At 45.1% G+C, this 17,593-nt stretch overlaps 1 protein-coding gene and 1 non-coding gene across 2 annotated transcripts in view; both read right to left on the bottom strand.

Moving 5' to 3' along the window:
* The window catches only part of LOC126106653 (centrosomal protein of 164 kDa), a 675,221-nt gene that overhangs the window by 368,013 nt on the left and 289,615 nt on the right, over positions 1-17,593 (bottom strand). The window lies entirely within an intron of this gene.
* Positions 14,603-14,677, bottom strand: Trnat-ugu (transfer RNA threonine (anticodon UGU)). Its single transcript has one exon. It is a non-coding gene; the product is annotated as a tRNA-Thr (tRNA).

The raw sequence follows: 17,593 nt of genomic DNA, 5'->3' as shown, positions 1-17,593 counted from the left end.
GAGAATAGAGGCCTTTGAAATGTGGGGTTACAGAAGAATGCTGAAGATTTGGTGGGTGGATCATGTGAATACTGCGAAGGTAATGAAGAGAATTTGGAAGACAAGAATTTTGTGGCACAACCTCACTAGAAGAAAGGACCGGTTGGTAGCACACATTCTGAGAAATCAAGGGATCAACAGTTTAGTATAGGAGGAAAGTGTGGGCGGTAAAAATCGTAGCGGGAGACCAAGAGATGAACAAAATAATCAGGTCGAGACGGATGTAGGTTGCAGTAGTTATTCAGAGATGAAGAGCATCGCACCGGATAGATTAGCATGGAAAGCTACATCCAGCCATTATTTGGACTGAAGACCACAACAACAGCAAAAACCTATCTGCTAATTTTAGAGTCAAGCTTCCTAATCTAATTGCCTCAGCATTGCCTAACATTAATACAACCACATTTCAGTATTGTTGTTTTGGTTTTCTTTCTTATATAGTTCGTGGTTACAAGAACAGAATTTCCCTAAGAAAACTGGAGTCAACTATTCTAGGCCGAATGGCATCTTTCAACAAACCCAATGTTGAAATTTTTTTATTCCAGGAATGGTCTACAACCTCAAAAAGTGTGAAACCTTGATGAATCAGGGTATTCTACGGTACACAAACAATTGCGTGTAATTGGAGAAATAAAAGCCAAACAGATTGGAGCAGCTACTTCACTGAAACGACGAAGTAACCTTACAATGACTGCTAGTGAGAGAGCTGCAGGAACATTTATTCCATCATATTTCCCAGGGTTCGTTACAAGGATCACATGTTAAACAATGCACCACCTGGCACTCTTGGTATGGCTGCTTCTAGTGGTTGATTCAATGCTGAACTTTTGGTGAAATTTCTGAAACATTTCATTTCAATAGTGAAACCCTGACAAATGTAAGGATGTAGAGGCGCATATCTCTAGGGGTAAGATAGATATTGCCTACAGGAAAATTAAAGACACCTTTGGAGAAAAGAGAACCACTTGCACGAATATCAAGAGATCAGAAAGAAACCCAGTTCTAAGCAAAAAGGGAAAGCAGAAAGGTGGAAGGAGTATATAGAAGGTCTATACAGGGCGATGTTCTTGAGGACAATATTATGGAAATGGAAGAGGATTTAGATGAAGATGATATGGGAGATATGATACTGCGTGAAGAGTTTGACAGAGCAGTGAAAGACCTGAGCCGAAACAAGGCCCTGGGAGTAGACAACATTCCACTAGAACTACTGACGTTCTTGGGAGAGCCACTCCTGACAGAACTCTACCATCTGGCGAGCAAGATCTATCAGACAGGCGAAATACCCTCAGACTTGAAGAATATAATAATTCCAATCCTAAAGAAACCAGGCGTTGACAGATGTGAAAATTACCGGACTATCAGTTTAATAAGTCACAGCTGCAAAATACTAACTCGAATTCTTTACAGACGAATGGAAAAACTGATAGAAGCCGACCTAGGGGAAGATCAGTTTGGATTCCGTAGAAATATGGGAACATGTGAGGCAATACTGACCCTACGACCCATCTTAGAAACTAGATTAAGAAAAGGCAAACCTACGGTTCTAGCATTTGTAGACATAGAGAAAGCTTTTGACAATGTTGACTGGAATACTCTCTTTCAAATTCTGAAGGTGGCAGGGGTAAAACACAGGGAGCGAAAGACTATTTACAATTTGTACAGAAACCAGATGGCAGTTATAAGAGTCGAGGGGCATGAAAGGGAAGCAGTGGTTGGGAAGGGAGTGAGACAGGGTTGTAGCCTATCCCCAATGTTATTGAATCTGTATATTGAGCAAGCAGTAAAGGAAACAAAAGAAAAATTCGGAGAAGGAATTAAAATCCATGGAGAAGAAATAAAAACTTTGAGGTTCGCCGATGACATTGTAATTCTGTCAGAGACAGCACAGGACCTGGAAGAGCAGTTGAACGGAATGGACAGTGTCTTGAAAGTAGGATATAAGATGAACATCAACAAAAGCAAAATGAGGATATTGGAATGTAGTCGAATTAAGTCGGGTGATGCTGTGGGAATTAGATTAGGAAATGAGATGCTTAAAATAGTGCATGAGTTTTGCTATTTGGGGAGCAAAATAACTGATCATGGTCGAAATAGAGAGGATATAAAATGCAGAATGGCAATGGCAAGGAAAACGTTTCTGAAGAAGAGAAATTTGTTAACATCGAGTATAGATTTAAGTGTCAGGAAGTCGTTTCTGAAAGTATTTGTATGGAGTGTAGCCATGTATGGAAGTGAAACGTGGACGATAAATAGTTTAGACAAAAAAAGAATAGAAGCTTTCGAAATGTGGTGCTACAGCAGGATGCTGAAGATTAGATGGGTAGATCACATAACTAATGAGGAGGTATTAAATATAATTGGAGAGAAGTGAAATATGTGGCACAACTTGACTAGAAGAAGGGATCGGTTGATAGGACATGTTCTGAGGCATCAAGGGATCACCAATTCAGTATTGGAGGGCAGCTTGGAGGGTAAATATCGAAGAGGGAGACCAAGAGATGAATACACTAAACAGATTCAGAAGGATGTAGGTAGTAGGTACTGGGAGATGAAGAAGCTTGCACAGGATAGAGTAGCATGGAGAGCTGCATCAAACCAGTCTCTGGACTGAAGACCACAACAACAACAACAACAGTGAAACCCTCTCCGGATGGTGAAGTATTGCTAATTATGGACAAGCATGAAAGTAATCTATCACTGGAAGCAATAAATCTGGCAAAGATAAAGCCTCATCATTTTGACTTTCCCTCCCCATACAAGCCACAAACTACAGCTGTTGGACAGGACTGTCTTTGGCCCCATGAAGACGCATTGTAATAATGCATGCAATGACTGGACCCCCAGAAACTTTCGAAAGACAATATCTATTTATGATATTTCTGCACTAGTGGACAGGGCATTTCCTCTCACTTTCAATCCAAACAATGTAACGGGTGGTTTCTGGGTTACTGGCATCTGGTCACTCAATGAAGAAGTGTTTGGAGACAATGAATTATTACCTGCGTAAATGACAAACAGGCCATATACTGGAGGAGCTGGTGAAACCCATTCACCAAATACTCCACCACAAATAAAAATAACAGTGAAGAAATCAGAACAGAAATGCCTTTTGCAAGCAGTTCTTCATTGTACCCATCTGCCTCTTTTACTCCAGAACACATCTGTCCATTCGCAAGAACACCACCCAAGAATACGTCTGTTGAAGGAAGGAAACCTGGAACATATGTGATTGTCACTGTTACACCAAATTTTGTCCGAAGAAAGAATCCACTAAAGGGGCAAAGTAGTTTTAATCTTTGTCTTCTCCTTGCTCTGATGATGATGGTGATGATGATGATGATGAAAAAGAAGAAGAAGTTCCTGAGTTTGGCGGTATCTCTGGAGGTAGTGTATTTGATTCCTCTGCTGAAGAAGATCATTTCTCATCCTTCTTTCCATCTGAAAAAGGAACACTTTCTTGTTCTCAAGGCGGTTGGGTCTTAGTCGAATTTGACGTCAGTGACAGATCTCACGTTTACTATGCTGGAACAATTTTGGAAAATACAGAACAAGATGTAGCTGTGAAGTTCTTAAGGAAGCAAAGGACGCATTTTATATTCCCTAATGTTGTGAACATCAGCACTATTAATCACAGAAATATAATGAAGGAACTATCAAGTGCAGTGGTGCGTCGTAACCTTCATTCATTCCCACCATCTCTTGTTTTAAGACAAAATAACTTTTGTATTTGGACCTAATAAAAAAGGGTATACTACCTAATTTCAATCGAATTTTTTCATTATAAAACTAAGGAATTGAAAAATATTATCGTGTTCCAAGGTAGAAACACCACTATCCAAAGGTGAAACCGTAGGTTTTTCCTTGTGACAAGTATCACAGAAGTCTTCATTGGTGAGTAATGATGGGATTACTGGAGCTAGTCTAAACTGCTGTTCGTTCAACATGACCTAAAATTGTTGCCTGCGATGGGGTAAATTTTCAAATTTCTTATAAATTATATAGCATACAAAAGTAAAAATATAAAAACCGTCCTAAGGTACAAGCCTTTCCCTTTCTGTGATACATCTGTTTGGACGGGTCAGACACACTTGAGCTGTACTCTAGGCTGGTTTACACGAGTGTGTTGTAAGCAGTCTCCCTGGTAGACTGATTGCAATTCCCCAATATCCTACCAATCAGAAGTTTGCCACAGTTTTACATACGACTCAGCGCACGTCAACATTCCACCTCTAATCAAAACAAATTGTTATCCCCAGGTATTTGTAAGAGTTAACTGATTTCAATTGTGACTCACTTATGTTATCTTCATAGGATACTATCTTTTTTGTGTTCTGTGAAGTCAACAATTTTTGCATTTATGAACATCTACACTATGTGATCAAAAGTATCCAGACACCCCCCAAAACATACGTCTTTCATATTAGGTGCATTGTGCTACCACCTACTGCCAGGTAATCCATATCAGCGACCTCAGTAGTCATTAGAAGCCGGTAAAAGCCAAACGACGTCTCGCTTGGTGTAAGGAGCGCAAACATTGGACGACTGAACAGTGAAAAACGTTGTGTGGAGTGACGAATCACGGTACACAATGTGGCGATCCGATGGCAGGATGTGGGTATGGGAATGCCCAGTGAACGTCATCTGCCAACGTGTGTAGTGCCATCAGTGAAAGTCGGAGGCGATGGTGTTATGGTGCGGTTGTGTTTTTCATGGAGGGGGCTTGCACCCCTTGTTGTTTTGCGTGGTACTATCATAGCACAGGCCTACATTGATATTTTAAGCACTTTCTTGCTTCCCACTGTTGAAGAGCAATTCGGGATGGCGATTGCATATTTCAACACGATCGAGCACCTGTTCATTATTCACGGCCTGTGGCCGAGTGGTTACACGACAGTAACATCCCTGTAATCGACTGACCTGCACACATAGTCCCGACCTAATCCTATAAAACACCTTTGGTATGTTTTGGAACGCCTACTTCGTGCTGAGCCTCACTGACCGACATCGATACCTCTCCTCAATGCAGCACTCCGTGAAGAATGGGCTGCCATTCCCGAAGAAACCTTCCAGCACCTGATTGATTCATTCATTGAGAGAGTATGGGACCAAACGGCGAGGTCATCAGTCCCGTGATTCCAAAGTGGGTTACACAAGAAAGGAGGTCTGCTAAAAGTGGCAAGAGTCAGTCAGAGGAATCAAATTATAAAAGAATGAACATTAAAAACACATAGTAAAAGCATAAATGGTGAGACCAAATCTAAAAACTGAAGAAAAGAGGGGCGGTTATGGGGTCACAGATCGTGAAGACTGCAGGACCAGGTCAACTATCCGTGGATCGTCTGCTAATATTAAATTTAAGGAAGCAGGAAGACTATACTTAGCACAAAGGGTCGAAAGAAGGCGACATGCCACTAATATGTGAGATATCGTCAGTCTGGCGCCCCAACCACATTGTGGGGGTGTGTCATTACGTAGGAGGAAACAATGGGTGAGCCGGGTATGGCCAATGTGTAAACGACATAAAACAGTGACTCCTTCCGAGAGGGGCGGAGAGAAGTGCCCCAAACTGCAGTAGACTCCTTGATTGTGTAGAGTTTATTACTATGAGTAGTACCGCTCCAGATGGCTTACCACTATTGGGCAAAGAGAGATTTGACGTAGATCCGCATATCCGCAGCCGGAATCGTGAAAGGAAATGGGGGTACTTATCTGCTTCTCTAGCCAAACGGTCAGCCAATTCATTCCCTGGGATTTCCACATGACTTGGGACCCAGAGAAAGACCACTGAACAGGCGGCAGGCTCAAGGGCAGAGAGACGGTTCAGATGGTTCTGACCACTATGGGACTGAACATATTAGGTCATCAGTCCCCTAGACTTAGAACTACTTAAACCTAACTAACCTAAGGACATCACACACATCCATGCCCAAGGCAAGATTCGAACCTGCGACCGTAGCAGTCGCGCGGTTCCAGACTGAAGTGCCTAGAACCGCTCGGCCACACCGGCTGGCTGCAGAGAGAAGGTCATGGATGGCAGAGACCAAGGGGTAACGAGAGTAGCATCGATCGATAGCTTGCATGCCGCTCATGGAGTCGGAACAAATTGAAACACTATGGAGGGAGGCCTGAGAAACAAAAAGGAGGGCCCTGTGAATGGCCAGAAGCTCTGCCGTAAATACACTACATGATCCTGGCAACAAATGGTGCTCAAAGCCAGTAGGAGACGTGAAAGTGTAAAACATGGTGGCACCCTAGACCTCTGCAAGGAGGGCACATACAAGATGCTAGTAAACCATTGAAGCAACAGAGACCTTAGGACCCTGAAAGAGATCGGTCCTAATCCGTGGTCTAGGCACCGTCCAAGGGGGGGTATGCTGGAGGAAAGACACAGGGTGCAGTCCAGTGAGTGCAGATGGAGATCCCGGCAGAGGGTAGTGAGATGCATGCCAGCCGGCAATTCCACCCATGGGCGGGTGTTATGAGGGAGACATCCCTCATTGGCGAAGAGCACAGGATACACAGGATGGTCAGGGAATTGGCGAATGGTGACTCCATAAGAAACAAGGAGTTGGCTCCATCGGAGGTGTAGAGGGGGAATCCCTGCTTCTGTGAGGAGATTATCAACAGGACTAGTGCAAAAGGCACCAGTACCCAGAGGCACCCCACAATGATGGACAGGGACAAGGAGTTTCACAGTGGAAGGAGCTGCTGAGCCATAAACATGACTAACTTAAATGAATCTGTACAAGACCAGAGCACGGTAAAGATAGAGAAGAGTGGAATGGTCTGCACCTCAAGATGTGTGGGCCAGGAGGTGGAGAGCACTAAGCTTCTGTAAGCATGTAGTCTTTAGTTGGCATATGTGGAGCAGCCATGTCAGCTTATTATAAAAAATAAGGCCCATGAAACGGGACTGCACTACAACATCGAGGAGCTGGTTGCCTAAATAAAGTTCTGGTTGAGGACGTACTGTGGGTCGACGACAAAAACGCATAACCCGCGTTTTGGAGGGGGAAAACTGGAAGCCATGGGCGGTGGCTCACGCAGAGGCCCATCGGATGGCGCCTTGGAGCTGGTGCTCAGCAGATGCCACCGAGTGGGAGCTGCACCAGATGCAAAAATCGTCAACGTACAACGCAGGGGTGACCAGAGGCCCAACAGAGGGCAAAAGCTCATTTATGGCAATGAGGAAGAGTGTGGCACAACGCAGGGGTAACCAGAGGCCCAACAGAGGGCAAAAGTTCATTTATGGCAATGAGGAAGAGTGTGGCACTTAGCACAGAACCCAGTGGGATACCATTCTCCTGAATCTGAGAGGTGCTGAGTGAAGTGCCAACCCGGAAGAGCCGGTAAGATAAAAAATTGTGGATAAAAATCAGAAAGGGTCCCCAGCTATGGAGGGTAACTAAAATGTGATGGCGCCAAGCCATGTCATACGCCTTATGCAGGTCAAAGAAATCTGCAACAAGGTGCTGGTAGTGAGTATAGGCTGTCGGATGGCGGATTCCAATTGGAGTAAATGGTCAGTTGGAAATCACTCTGCCCAGAAGCCACACTGATATGGTGACAAAAGGCCCCGAGAATCGAGTGCCCAATATAATCTGGAGTTGACCATCCTTTCGAGCAGTTTAAAAAGCACATTCGTAAAGCTAATGGGTTGGCAGTTGTCGAGAGACGTTGGGTTTCTCCTGGGCTTAAGGACGGGGTAACTATACTGTCTCACCATTGTGACAGTAAAGCACCCGTGAGCCAGATGTGATTGAAGACCCTGAGGAGCTGTTGCCTCTGGGGAACGTCCAAGTGTTGAATCATCTGATTATGTATGGAATCTGACCCTGTGGCTGTGTCTCGTGAAGAGCTAAGAGCCGGCATCAATTCCCATTCAGCAAAAGGTGCATTATAAGGCTAAACGTGGTGAGGGATGAAATGGAGGGGGGTCTGTTCAACTCTAAGTTTGTGCTCGAGAAAAGTAGGAGGGTAGGAAGCAGACGACGATGTCACCACAAAGTGTGTTGCTAAGTGTTTCACGAGGACCAATAGATCAGTGCACAAGGTCCTTGGAGGTTCAGACCCTCAACAGTTGACTGTTGCTGGTGGACCAAACCTGTGAGAAAGAGGCATACGTCCCCTGAGAGGAAACATAGCGCTCCCAGCACTCCACTTAATAAGGTAAGGAGCCTTAGCTAGGAGACACTTAAAAGCGAGGAGGTTGGTCTTGGAGGAATGTCACTTAAATCGCTGCAGCGCCCGTCGGCGGTCCTGGACAGCGATGGTGACGTCCTTGGTCCACCACAGTACTGGCTTATGACGAGGGAGCCCTGTAGATAGGGGGACAGCAGCGCCAGCAGCATGAAGAGTGGCAGAGATGCCTTGCACAGCTACATCAATGGTATTCGAGAGGGAGGTGTCAAAGCAGACAGCGGACATGTAGAAAGGCCAATTGGCCCTGGGGAACCAGTGTAGGGGCCTGTCTGCCTGGTGGCAGCAGGGGAACGACAAAGTCACTGGGAAGTGATCACTGTCACAAAGGTCATCATGGGATGACCTTTGTAGGGAAGCCACAAGGCCAGGGTAAGAGATCGTGATACTGATAGCAGAGAAGGTGCCATGTGCAGCACTGAAATGGGTAGGGGTACCATCGTTGAGAAGACACAAATCAAAGTCCGTGAGAAGTTGGTTGATTAGGATACCCCGACCTATTGAAGTGACACTCTCCCACAGTGGATGGTGGGCATTGAAATCCCAAAGGACGAGAAACGGGGGCGGGAGTTGTTGGATTAAGGTAGGTAGTGCAACACAGGTAAGTGGTCGACCTGGAGGGAGGTAGACATTGCAAAGGGTGAGTGCCAGAGTCGTTTGCACTGCTATCACTTCCAAGGTGGTACGTAGGGGGATCCAGTCACTAAGGACATTGGAGCGAACCAGAGTGCAGACCCCACCAGATGCCATCCCAGAGCCAGCACGATTCCAACAGAACGCCCAATAACCACATAAAGCTGGAGAGTGGTCATCGCGGAAATGCGTTTCTCGGAGAACAAGACAGAATGTAGACTAAGAGACAAGACATTGCATTTCCGGTAGGTGACGATAGTATCCATTGCATTTCCACTGGATGATCGTGTGGCATGAGGCCAAGGTAGGCATGAAAGAGCCGAGGAGGAGGTCAGGTCAATTTGTCAGTAGCTGTCACCAACAAGGATGGGGTGACATCCATAAATAAGACGTCAGGTTGCGAGAGGGGAGTTGACACCTCCAGATGGTGCGCCTCGTGGCCAAGTGGTGGTAACAGTCATCTGGCCTGAGAGACACCAGGGAGAGAGTTCCTGGGAGGGAGTCTGATTACCAACAGATGCTGAAGAAGGGGGCAATCTGGCGAGCGATGGGAGTGGCGGTCAGCACATTTGACACACACACAGGCGGCGGAGCACAAGGGCGTCCCTCATGGACTGGGTGACCACAGTCACCACGCAAAGGGTCCGCCGTACAGTGGAAAGACATATGCCCAAAATGCAAGTAACGATAGCACTGCATAGGTGGAGGGATGTGCAGCTTGACGTCACATCTGTAGCACGTAACCTTGACCTTCTCTGGGAAGGTATCTCGCTCTAAAGTCAGAATGAAGGTGTCAGTACTGGTACAGTTGTCTGTACGACCCTTCTGCACACTTAGAACAAAATGAACATCACGCCACTCCAGATTAGCCCGGAGTTCCTCATCAGTTTCCAGGATGAGGTCCCTATGAAAAATGATGCCCTGGACCATATTCAGAGATTGGTGAGGAGCGATAGACGTGGGGACGTTGCCAAGACGATCACAGGCACGAAGAGCTGTGGACTGGGTGGCAGAAGAAACTTTGATCAACAGGGAGCCCGACTGCATCTTACTAATAAACTCCACTCACCAAACTTGTCCTCAATATTTTCCACGAAAAACAGTGGCTTTGTGGCGGTCAAAGTGTCCCCATCTGTCCTAGTACAGACGAGGTAACGGGGAAACGGTTTCATCCAAAGACAGCAAGCCTGGCCCTCCTCCCATGGGGTAGCCAGGGAAGGGTTTTTGCAGCTTGATACGCTTCATGTGCCAAGCATCTGCCCTGATACCACCCACTCCGACCAGTGGCTCTCCCCATGGGTGCCACCCAGCCACAGCAAGGGCAGTCTGGTACGGCAGCCATTGCCGGGAGTTCCAATGCTCCAAGAAGACAAGCAACCACCCCTTGGCATACACGGGGAGGGAACAGCTCAGGTATCAATACTGTGATCCCTATGGTGTCAGGGGGCTCAGCCATATGAGTACATAACAGCCTCACGACACAGACTAGCTACACGTACTGGTGACCTGGCAGGTTGGAAGGGGGCTACAGTGGGGAGGGGGGAGAGGAATCCACAACGTGGATGCTACGGAGGGAGTTCTTTCCCATATGGATCACATTAAAGACAGGAAGTTTTGGAATGGATGTCGAACCACAAGTGGGGACCGAAACGCCAAAAGGGGGAAAAACAGGCAAAAGGAACAAACTTGCATCCAATAGAGGAAACCAGGGGAATAGCCAGGTCGACATAAATCAGAACACCAAGAGAGGGGAATGAAGTGGCAACAGGGAAGGACTGGGGATAGGGAGGGAGGGAGGGGACAGGGAGAAGAACTGTGAGCCCCCTGGCAGCATCTGATTTAATGTATGCCTGCGAGAGTGGAAGCTGTCATCATCAAGGCTAAGGGTGGGCCAACACCATACTGCATTCCAGCATTACCGATGGAGGGCGCCACGAACATAAGTCATTTTCAGCCAGGTGTCCAGATACGTTTGATCACATAGTGTATATTACTCGTACTAAACGGCTAACCCGGTTCAGAACACTCGATTTCAGTTCCATATTGCCTATCCAGCAGCTTGCAGGGGCAACGAAGATTTGAGGTTCAGTATAAGTATATACAGGGTGCGTCAAAAAAATGTATACACACTTTGAACTGTCATAGACAATTTATTTCCCGTTCTACAAGGTTAAATATCTGTGAGAAAGTAATGTTATGTTTCTTCAACAGGTGGCAGCAGTGGTAAGTAAGTAACTGCAACATGGCGGACTGCGTTTGAGCTTTGAAGCGTGGAAGCAGATAATTAAGTTGTACTGGAAGTTTGAGAATGTAGCTGCAGTTCGAAGACAGTGGAGAAGTGAGTATCGTACAGAACCACCTTCAAGGTTAACAATTACACTTCTACGAGACAAATTCGAAATTCGTGGAACAGTGTGTGATGTGCATAAAGGTCGATCAGGGCGACCTCGTACAGCTACAAGTGATGATTCCACAACTCCGATCTTGGAACTGTTTCAGCGTTCGGTTCAGGAGGTGGTGAGACGTGAACCGGGATTTATGGGTAGCATACTTTGGTCGGATGAAGTCCAATTCAAACTCAGTGGAACTGTCAATAGGCACAACTGTGTGTACTGGGCTGAAGGTAATTCTCACATTACAGTTGAAAAGGCTGTGGATTTGCCTGGTGTAAATGTGCGGTGTGGTTTGTCTGCAAGGGGACTCATTGGGCCTATCTGCTTTGAAGGTACTGTTACTGGAGAAACGTACCTAACAATGCTTGCTGACTCCATATTCTCTGCCATTCGTGCATTATACGGTAATGATGAGTTTTATTTCCAATAAGATGGCGCCCCGCCGAACTATCATAGGGACGAGCATACCTGGATCACAATGTGCCAGGCAAGTGGATAGGACGGAGGGGACCAATCGAGTTTCCTGCACGCTCTCCAGACCTGACGCCGCTGGATTTCTTCTTATGGGGCACAGTAAAAGATGAGGTCTAAAAACGTAAACCACGTAATCTGGACACACTTTGGAATGAGGTTCAGGCAGTGTGCGCAGAAATCTCATTTGACATTTTGGTACGATGTACGGAATCAGTGATGACTCGTACTCAGAAATGTATTGATGCTAAGGCCACCAGTTTGAACATTAATCACATTTGCAAAATACATTTGTTTTTCCAATTGGACTTTAAGCTTTCAATTTCCCGAAATTTAACATTGTAGAACGCCAAATAAATTTTCTATGATGCTTCAAAGTGTGTATACATTTTTTTGACGCACCCTGTATAATGTATTTAAAAACTGGCAATGCTGACATAATCCGCTCGCTACGAGGTATAACCCTGTGCTAAATTTTTAACACAGTAGGACGACTGTTATAGTTGGAAACTTGTGGTAGTTATAAACTTGAGACAGAGTAACTCACAGCGATACCTGGCACCACGAGGCAAAGTGTGGCAATGGAGCGTTGTAAAGTAGGTAGAGTGAGAAATGTAGTTCCTACTAGTTTGAAAGGATTCGCTAAGCGTCAGGCTGTTCTGCTGCGCGTGTCACGTCGTTCGCGTTATCGCATCTTAACACGAGGATCTCAGATTTCACCCACAGAAAAGACTGTATTCATCCAATATTTGAGAATCTTTTCACATAACATCAAACCATTACGAAACCCTTTGTCGCTGACACCCACCACAAAATGATAAAATGGAAAAAAATTTATTGCTTACTACATTTTCGCTGTTAGTGTAGTGAAACTCCCGCATTAACCGCGACGTTTTAATTTATTACTTCTTTACTACTAACTCTATTTGCAACACATTTTGCAGAAGTATCCGCAGATAGCACTGAATCTATCGGCAAAACTACAGGGTGGCGCACGAAATGTGTTACCAATTGTTTCTTTCACAATTTACGATGCACATTAGATATCCCGCTGGGATTTCTACAGCAGTACCAGTACAGCAGTATTCACGATACTGCCACTAGGAGACTAGTAAGCAGCAATGGCCGACAATGGAAGACCGACGACACAGCAACGATCGGCAATTGTGTTACTTTTTCATGAAACGAAAAGCCTTGTTGTGACTCAGAGGCGTTTTCGACAACAGTTTAACACACGATGGGTCCCTTGCAAGAAGACCATCCACAGGTTGTACTATAAATTTGTACAGGAATGAACAGTATTGGAAGCGAAGCGACCTCGGCCTAAGCCTGTTTGTTCGCCGGAGAATATTGAAGAGATACGAGCTGCTGTACAGAGAAGTCCCGTGAAATCGTGTAGAAAGGCAGCAGTGCAACTGGGACTATCCAGACGATCCGTTAAACGCATTCTTAAAAGTGACCTCCATATGTACCCATACAAGATGACCTGTGCACGGAAGCTCACTGAAGATCGCAAGCAGCAGAGACTACTGTTTGCTTAGTGGGCGGTGGAACTCTCAGCAACTCTCAGCAACGTTTGGTTTTCAGACGAAGTGCATTTTCATTTAGACGGTGAGGTTAACATACAAAATGTACACTTTTGGGCCACTGAAAACCCACAAGTGCTTCATGATCGACAACATTATGCTCCGAGGATTACAGCGTGGGCAGAAATTTCCAGTCACGGACTTATTGGACCCTTTTTCTTTGAAGAAACAGAACAGCGAGCGTTATTTGAGCATGCTTCGCAATAGCTTCATTCCACAGCTTCTTGCTACTGCCTTGCCCTTCAACACGTAGTGGTTCATGCAAGATGGAGCAAGGCCACATACTGCAAACACTGTGTTGGAGTTTCTACACGAGCATTTCGACATGCGGATCATTTCACTCAGGTTTCAATGACGGACAAAATTGGCCCCCCAATAGTCCAGACCTCAACCCATGTGACTTTTTTCTTTGGGGGTACCTAAAGGAAAAAATTTTCCCGAAACGTCCACGTGATTTAATGGAGCTCAGAAGACTTATTCGTGAAGCTTGCAGTGAAATTACGGAAGACATGTGCTGTAGGGTAATAACTAACTTCAGTGTTCGTCTGAAGGAAGTTAGGAAACGAAATGGTGGACATATTGAGCATGTGCTGAGTTAGAACAAATCTCCATGGACGGCTCTTCATTGTAATATATGTTCCTTTCAGATTGTATTGACAATAAAGTTTATATTCAAAAACAAAATGGTAACAAATTTCGTGCGCCACCCCGTATATAACAGTACGGCGCGTAGTTCAGGAGATATGACGTCACAAACACCGAGATCTGTACAAAAATAGCTACTGCGTGAACTGGAGCGCTAAATACCCACACTATACTCAACGAATGGTTGACAATAACAAGAGCACTTAGCGACCTGGAACAAACTTAAAACACAATTCTAGAGCTTTTGTAAACTTTATCTCGCTCACATGCTAACTTCTGATATTTAACACAGTAAATTATTTGTGTAGCAATTGGAAGTTTGCAGTTGTTTGATACATGCGAGTTCGATTCTTTAAGAAAACGGGGCTTTACTGGCTATAAGCTAGTTGACAGTCTTGGCACAACTTTCAAATCTTATCAAAATCTGACAGCTTTTTTCAGGTAGTACTTCATTATACATAACTGTATCATCTGCGAGAAATCTAAGGTTATATATGAAGGTAGTATCTGTTCTCGAAAGAAAAGATACCATTGATGACCGTGCAGCTTCTCTAGAATGAAATGATAAATAAATCGACACCCTACCTGCAAACATGCGTTGATACACAACATTGGGGACATATTGAAAATGTGTGCCCTGACCGGGACTCGAACCCGGGATCTCCTGCTTACATGGCAGTCGCTCTATCCATCTGAGCCACCGAGGGCACAGAGATAGTGTTCCTGCTGTGAGACCCATATTTCCAACATGTCCACACCACTGCAGGGATATGTCCCTGCAGGCGCACTGTCCTCTGTGCCCTCGGTGGCTCACATGGATAGAGCGACTGCCATGTAAGCAGGAGATGCCGGGTTCGAGTCCCGGTGGGGGACACATTTTCAACAAGTCCCCAACGTTGTATATCAACGCCTGTTTGCAGCTAGGGTGTCGATTCAATTAGCATTTAAATCTGTGGTTACTACTGCGTTAGGCGTCAGATCTTAAGACTGTTTGTATGTAGCAGTGTTTTAACCATTACAGCAATTTACATTAGAATAAACTTGAAAACAAAGCGTATGCTACGTACCCCCCCCCCCCCCCCCATGAACCATGGACCTTGCCGTTGGTGTGGAGGCTTGCGTGCCTCCACGATATAGATAGCCGTACCGTAGATGCAACCACAACGGAGGGGTACCTGTTGAGAGGCCAGACAAACGTGTGGTTGCTGAAGAGGGGCAGAAACCTTTTCAGTAGTTACAGGGGCAACAGTCTGGATGATTGACTGATCTGGCCTTGTAACACTAACCAAAACGGCATTGCTGTTGTAGTACTGCGAACGGCTGAAAGCAAGGGGAAACTACAGCCGTAATTTTTCCCGAGGGCATGCAGCTTTACTGTATGATTAAATGATGACGGCGTCCTCTTGGGTAAAATATTCCGGAGGTAAAATAGTCCCCCATTCGGATCTCCGGGCGGGGACTAATCAGGAGGACGTCGTTATCAGGAGAAAGAAAACTGGCGTCCTGCGGATCGGAGCGTGGAATGTCAGATCCCTTAATCAGGCAGGTAGGTTAGAAAATTTAAGAAGGGAAATGGATAGGTTAAAGTTAGATGTAGTGGGATTTAGTGAAGTTCGGTGGCAGGAGGAACAAGACTTCTGGTCAGGTGAATACCGGGTTATAAATACAAAATCAAATAGGGGTAATGCAGGAGTAGCTTTAATAATAGGAGTGCGCGTAAGCTACTACAAACAGCATAGTGAACGCATTATCGTGGCCAAGATAGACACGAAGCCCACGCCTACTACTGTAGTACAAGTTTATATGCCAACTAGCTCTGAAGATGATGAAGAAATTGATGAAATGTATGATGAGATAAAAGAAATTATTCAGGTAGTGAAGGGAGACGAAAATTTAATAGTCATAGGTGACTGAAATTCGACAGTAGGAAAAGGAAGAGAAGGAAACATAGAAGGTGAATATGGATTGGGGCTAAGAAATGAAAGAGGAAGCCGTCTGTTAGAATTCTGCACAGAGCATAACTTAATCATAGCTAACACTTGGTTCAAGAGTCATGAAAGAAGTTTGTATACATGGAAGAACTCTGGAGGTACTAGAAGGCTTCAGATAGATTATATAATGGTAAGACAGAGATTTAGGAACCAGGTTTGAAATTGTAAGACATTTCCAGGGGCAGATGTGGACTCTGACCACACTCTATTGGTTATGAACTGTAGATTAAAACTGAAGAAACTGCAAAAAGGTGGAAAATTGAGGAGATGGGACGTGGGTAAACTGAAAGAGCCATAGGTTGTACAGAGTTTCATGGAGAGCATAAGGGAACAATAGACAGGAACGAGGGAAAGAAATACAATAGAAGAAGAATGGGTAGCTTTGAGGGATGAAATAGTGACGGCAGCAGAGGATCAAATAGGTAAAAAGACGAGGGCTAGTAGAAACCCTTGGGTAACAGAAGAAATATTGAAATTAATTGATGAAAGGAGAAAATATAAAAATGCCGTAAATGAAGCAGGCAAAAAGGAATACAAACGTCTCAAAAATGATATCGACAGGCAGTGCAAAATGGCTAAGCAGGGATGGCTAGAGGACAAATGTAAGGATGTAAAGGCTTATCTCACGAGGGGTAAGATGGATACTGCCTACAGGAAAATTAAAGAGACCTTTGGAGAAAAGAGAACCACTTGCATGAATATCAAGAGCTCAGATGAAAAGCCAGTTCTAAGCAAAGAAGGGAAAGCAGAAAGGTGGAAGGAGTATACAGAAGGTCTATACAGGGGCGATGTTCTTGAGGACAATATTATGGAAATGGAAGAGGATGTAGATGAAGATGAAATGGGAGATATGATACTGCGTGAAGAGTTTGACAGAGCACTGAAAGACTTGAGTCGAAACAAGGCCCCCGGAGTAGACAACATTCCATTAGAACTACTGACAGCCTTGGGAGAGCCAGTCCTGACAAAACTCTACCATCTGGTGAGCAAGATGTATCACACAGGCGAAATACCCTCAGACTTCAAGAAGACTATAATAATTCCAATCGCAAAGAAAGCAGGTATTGACAGATGTGAAAATTACCGAACTATCAGTTTAATAAGTCACAGCTGCAAAATACTAACGCGAATTCTTTACAGACGAATGGAAAAACTGGTAGAAGCCGACCTCGGGAAAGGTCAGTTTGGATTCCGTAGAAATGTTGGCACACGTGAGGCAATACTGACCCTACGACTTATCTTAGCAACTAGATTAAGGCAAACCTACGTTTCTAGCATTTGTAGACATAGAGAAAGCTTTTGACAATGTTGAACCAGATGGCAGTTGTAAGAGTCGAGGGACATGAAAGGGCCCGCATCTCGTAGTCGTGCGGTAGCGTTCTCGCTTCCCACGCCCGGGTTCACGGGTTCGATTCCCGGCGGGGTCAGGGATTTTCTCTGCCTCGTGATGGCTGGGTGTTGTGTGCTGTCCTTAGGTTTAAGTAGTTCTAAGTTCTAGGGGACTGATGACCATAGATGTTAAGTCCCACAGTGCTCAGAGCCATTTTTTTTTGGACATGAAAGGGAAGCAGTGGTTGGGAAGGGAGTGAGACAGGGTTGTAGCCTATCCCCGATGTTATTGAATCTGTATATT

The sequence above is a fragment of the Schistocerca cancellata genome, chromosome 10 (assembly GCF_023864275.1).
Source record: "Schistocerca cancellata isolate TAMUIC-IGC-003103 chromosome 10, iqSchCanc2.1, whole genome shotgun sequence".
In the NCBI taxonomy this organism is placed as follows: Eukaryota; Metazoa; Arthropoda; class Insecta; order Orthoptera; family Acrididae; genus Schistocerca; species Schistocerca cancellata.
The sequence above is the reverse complement of the archived record's forward strand: the minus strand, read 5'-3'. Positions and strand labels throughout refer to the sequence as shown.